Raw genomic sequence first — 6,188 nt, forward strand, 5'->3', positions numbered from 1 at the left:
CAAGTGTTGTCGTGCCTGCAACTGCCTCTCAGATATTCCTGCAGTACCTCTGGGGTATACTAATTGGCCTCTAATTGAAATAAACAGGGAGGAAGAATAAAGAGGATGAAGATATCAGTGATGGGGAAAAGAATGCTGGACTTCTGTCTTGGTATAACCAAAAAGGAAGAAATATGTGATACTTGGGATAGCACAAAGAGACCTTAGTAGTGATTGAGTGGGATCTCTGAAGAGATAGCCTTGATTTGACACTACCACATATGGGAATAAGGAGCTTGGAGCCTCTCAGAAACATATGGACTTCCCTGTTGTTTGGTTCCTGTAAGTCAGAGAATTTATATCATTAATTCTTTATTCCAAAAGCCAAGTGTTCAGCAGGGCATAGTTGTTTCCTGAGAGCTCATGGCCTTTCTTCTTTTGGTCAAGAAGAAAAAGGAAATAAGGAAGAAGGGAAAGACAAGTGTTGTGTCATCCCCTCAAAGTAAACTCCTCCATTCTTTGGATTCATATAGTGCAGTTTGTGTCTGGCACCGTTATCTGGGAGAGAGAAATGATTCTAGTTGAGATTTCATTATCTCGGGCATTCCACTAGTATTACTTTTTCTATCATTCCCTGAAAATGACCTTTAGATTTCTGAGTCAATAGCTGTTATTACATGGCAGTTATCTTCTCTTTTATTTCTTTCATTTTTTAATTTTAAGCAAATTTTATTCATTTTTTCTAATTGGATATTTTATATGTACATTTCAAATCTTATTTCCCTTCCCAATTTCTTGACCATAAGATCCCAAACTGGCACCCCGCCTCTTCTACAACCCCCATTACTGTCCGTTTTCAGTTCACTGATTTGCCACTAGAATGCACTTCTGTATTTGATATGCTCTAGCTGTGTCTCACATGGAAGATCTATATACAGTTCCTGTCAGCATGCACTTCTAAGCTTCATCAATCTTATCTATTTTGGTGACTGATGTATATGTATTTCTGCCACATGTACGGCATAATCTGAATGGGATTCCGTCAGTCTCTCCTCTAAATTCAAGATAGCATTGTTCCACCTTTTAAAAAGGAGTGAAGCATGAACATTTTGTGTGTTCTTTTCTTGAGCTTCCAGTTGTCTGTGGACTGCATCTTGGGTAACTTGAGCTTTTTTGCCAATATTCACTTTCGATGGTTTCATACCATATGTGTTTTTCTGTAATTTGTTACCTCAATCAGTGTGATATTTTCTAGTTCATTCCATTTGTCTATGTCTTTTTTGAGATCATTGGTTTTGATACCCTAGTAGTACACCATTTTGTAGATGTACCATATTTTCTGTATCCATTCCTCTGATGAATTCCATTAGGGTTTCTTCTAGCTCCTGGGTATTATAAATAAGGCAGCTATGAACATATTTGAGGATATGTCTTTTTTGTATGTTGGAGCATCTTTTGGTTATATACCCAGGAGAGGTATATCTGGGTCCTCAAGTAATGAAATTTCCAATTTTCTGAAGAATCTTCAGACTGATTTCCAGAGTGGTTTAACCAGTTCGTTATGCCACCAACAAAGATGGAGCTTTCCTCTCACTTGACATTCTTATCAACATCTGTTCTCCCCAGAGTTTTTATTTTAGCCATTCTTACATGTGTGAGGTGGAATCTCAGGGTTGTTTTCATTTACATTTCCTTGATGACTAAATATGATCAACATTTATTTAGATGCTTCTCAGATATTTGATATTCCTCAGTTGAGAAATCTTTACTTAGTTCTGTACCACAATTTTAATAGGGTTATTTGTCTCTCTTAAGCGTAATTTCTTGAGTTCTTTGTATGTACTAGGTAATAGCCCTCTGTCAGATGTAGGATTGGTGTAGACCTTTTCCCAATCTGTTTCCTTCTGTTTTGTCCTAATGACAGTGTCTTTGGCAGACAGTTTTCTACTATATTGAAGAAATATCAATTAGTGAAACAGAAGAGGGACTGGTTCCTTCCTGACTTCTGTACGTGTCCTGAACAGTAATTGGGGGAACTAAACAACCATGTTCTATTCCTATAAGGCATGTCTATCTACACTCGTAGGTCTAGAGAGACTTAGCAGTGATCCTGGGCATATGCACATCAACTTTATGCTGACATAGTTTGTAGTTTTCATCCTGGCTTCTGTAACTACAGCCAAAGATGTTCTGAAGACAAATTACACCCAGTACAGATGTGGATATGCTTGAGGAGAATGTCTCCTTGGTTTTCTGAAGCATAGCTAAGGTAGACATAGGAAAACAGAACTCCCTGCTCAACTGATCTCTGGGAATGCTGACATTCTGGATTCATCTCCTTATATGTTCTTGAATATCCTTTGGTGTTCTAGCATTGGACTGCAATGAAATACTATGCTGGAGAGGTGTGGGAAACACCTGAACTCTTCCATTAGAGATCAGCAAGATGAGCTGTATTTGCATTCAATTGATTGTGTACGTTTCTTGTCTTTGTTTGACAATGCAGTTCTGATGTCTCCTACTTCATTTTTCATGTGTCCAAGTTGTGGGAAAGCATACCTCACAATTGCTTCCCATCCTCCATCCTAGTGTCTTAGATTTTAGTGTAACCCTTCATATTTTATATTATCGATACACTATCCTAACTTTTTTTAACATACACATCTCTATTATCCCTGCACACTGTGTGTGTCTGTTTGTGTCTGTGTGTGTCTGTGTGTATCTGTGTACCTTTTGTGTCTATGTGTGTGTGTTTGTGTCCTTAAATAGTTAGTTTGTATGCAATTTACAGAAACCATTTTCACTGAAAGAATTCTCTGTAAAAAATCTATAAACTGTGGATGGGGCATAATCCAAATGGTCTCCCACAATGTGGCCTTCTAGAAAGATTAGCATTATCTGTAATAAAAGAATACGCTTGACAAGTAAGGGCAGGCTGACAGGAACTGGATGTAGATTTCACCTGAGAGAAACAGCCAGAATACAGCAAATACATAGGGGAATGCCAGCAGCAAACCATTGAACTGAGAACGGGACCCCCGTTGAAGGAAACAGAGACAGGACTGGAAGTACTTGAAGGGGCTTGAGAACCCATATGAACAACAATGCCAAGGAACTCGAGGTTCCAGGGACTAAGCCACTCCCTAAAGATTATACATGGACTGATCGTGGGCTCCAACCTCATAGGGAACAATGAATAGCCTAGTGGGAGCACCAGTGGAAGGGCAATCCCTTAGTCCTGCTAACATTGAATCCCCAGTGAACGTGATTTTTGGGGCAAGGGCGGTAATGGGGGGAGAATGGGGATGGGAACAACCATATACAATGGGCTTAGGGGTTAGAGAGTGGGGTTAGGGAGATGTTGGCCCAGAAACCGGGAAAGGCAATAACAATTGAAATGTAAATAAGAAATATTCAAGTTAATAAAGAAAAAAAAGAGTATGCTTCAAAGCAAAACTTGGAGGAAATACCCTGACATGTCTACATTATAGCTGTGAACTGTGACATTGTTTTCGTGGCTTCTGTAGTCAGACATGTGGCCTTTGAAGCCAAGCTGCATCCTGTGGATCTGTAAATAATCTGAGAGAGACTTTCAACTCGGACACATAAAGCATGTGAAATGCATGAAAAGACAGGTGCAGCCATTGTGACAATGCCATCCCAATGGATAAATGGAACTGTTGACAATCACAGAGTGGGATTCTCATGTCTGAAGTTTGACACCCAGCTAGGAATATGTAACCTGTCAGTTCAGTTCCTGAGTACCATCCAAAGGCCAAGGGTAGGCTCAGATGAAGTACTGATGAAGATAGGTGCTGTTCCTTGTGAGCTGCATGTGAGGGTATGTGGAAGACCACTCAGCCTCTTGTGACATGGGAGATCAGAGTAATGAGAAACAGACAAAGGGGACAATTCTGTGTTTTGTTTTGTTTTGTTTTTGGGGGGGCCACCATAACTACGTTCTCCAGGCTAAGGATTTGCTCATGGAAATGTAGTGTCTCACATTGGTAAAGGCCAAGCTGTATGAAGCCTCAATATCAAAACTGTGTCCAAGGTTCTTTCTTAGTTACTGGGATTTACAGGTAGTCCTTCAAACCTTGTCTTCTAGATTCACAAATTCTTTTCTGGCTTCATGTACATAAGGCATATTCTTTCATTCTCTGTGTGTGTGTGTGTCTCTCTGCGTCTCTGTCATATTTTTTCCTCTATCCTAGAACAGTCTTTACTAATGATAACATATTTCTTGCCAGTTTAAGCACTTCCTTATCTTATAAACCCTAGTGTGATCTGAACTAGGTGTCCTCTGGAGAACCACAATTAGAAATAGAGTTGACATCCAACTCTACTAGACTAGTACTTAAACGCCTGTGAAGATGCAGAATATTCAACAACTCCCAACAAGCTTAGGGCCCAATAAGCATGTATGGAAGGTAAATTTTCAGAGATCCAAGAAGTGCATGGCAGGCTGACCATGGGCTTGCTTCTCTTTGCTGGGACTGCCAGGATCATGACAAAAGTTACATGGGGCTCTAATAAACATGTATAGTTTAATAATACCTAGACTCTACACTTACTTTACCATTCCCTGTCTGTAGGTTTCTAATGGATGCTGTCCATAAATGTAGTAGTGACACCCTTTCAGGAGTATAGACGTTGTCACATGTGGCACCCAACAGAAGAATTTGACTTTTCTTCCCTGGTTGAAGCTCCTTATCATTGATCTACATATTTGTCCCCATGACTGATGCTTTGTTTTGGTGTGTGTGTGTGTGTGTGTGTGTGTGTGTGTGTGTGTGTGTGTGTGTGTGTGTGTCTGTCTGTCTGTCTGTCTGTCTGCCTGTCTTTGTCTCTGTCTGTCTCTTTCCTTCATATAATAACTCTCCATAGTATAGCATGACTTCTTAATTGCTCATTCCAGGTTGACCCACCATGCTTTCTCTGACTGTTTTTGAGGTCTCAAATTGCACCTATGTTAACCAATGCACCTGCAGCCTGACCTGTGAACTGCTGCTCACATCATAAACAGCCCCATGTCTAAAACATGTTATTTTTGAGGCTCTGAACAATGTTTTTTGTCCAAATTTACACAATTATTCCTAGTTTTTTACTCCCCCCCCCAAACTGTACTACTCTGTGGATCTTTCCAAAGTCTTTGGTTACTTGTATTTATCTATGTGCCAACGCTACAAAGAAGGCATAATCCCAACTCTCCAGCATCATCCTGACCTAAGTTCTCAACTTCCTTTCTTCCTTGTCATTTTCAGCCTGCAACATAAGGTGGGGAAGACAAATTCTGGGCTTTGATTGAAAATTTAGGCTTCAATATCTGTACATGATGGTGGGAAAGAATTCAATAAATCAGTCATATCTCCATTTTAGAAGGGAGAGTATTGGAAAATCTTCGCTTGTGTCTCAGGCAAAGGTACTTGAAAGGGCAACTTGGCTTGTTGATTTGGAGAAGATCTAGTTAATGGGTAGTTATGTGATGTTGAAGGGGACACTCCTCTGGATACACTATTGTATACCTGAAATTCCGTGGTATTCTCTGTGATATCACTAGTGTTATGGAAACAGAAGCTGCCCTTGTGGTATTTAGTTAGTGCATATTGGTTTACACACAGACATGTTTTTTAGGATTATCAAGTTATTTACAGGGAAAACAGAATGCATGGTGAGATGAGAGAGAGACAAAAAATTAGGACTTCTTTCTTGTTATAAAAGTGCAAAATAAATAATCTGGTGTAAAGCAGAGAGAGTAAGCCCTGAGCCACTGCTGGGGAGCTTCCTTGAGAAGCTGTGCTTGGGTCAGACCTCTTAGGAGCAGGACTTATGGTCTGAAACCTCTAGATTCTAAAAGAAGGGACCAAGCATCAAGAATATCTGATGAATGTTGGGCAGACCACCAGTAATTGACAAGCATGCTGTTGGTTTGGTATGAGTTCCTTATTTTCACTCCGAATGAGAAAGATATCCAATAGGAGCCACATAGATAAAGCTTCGCCACTCAGGGTAGAGTATTGGACTTCATCTTCACAGGATTCCTGTACATGTCATTGACATGTTGTGATAATAAGAGAGAGATACTGCCCTGGACATGTATCAAAATCTCAGACTCATTTTTCTTGAACATACATGTTTAGGGCTTTGTGGTCCTAAGCAGTATGGACTACAGAACTTACCTGCATATGTCTAGGAATCATGGTTGTAGG

The sequence above is a fragment of the Rattus norvegicus genome (genome assembly GCF_036323735.1).
Source record: "Rattus norvegicus strain BN/NHsdMcwi chromosome Y unlocalized genomic scaffold, GRCr8 chrY_unlocalized_15, whole genome shotgun sequence".
NCBI lineage: Eukaryota > Metazoa > Chordata > Mammalia > Rodentia > Muridae > Rattus > Rattus norvegicus.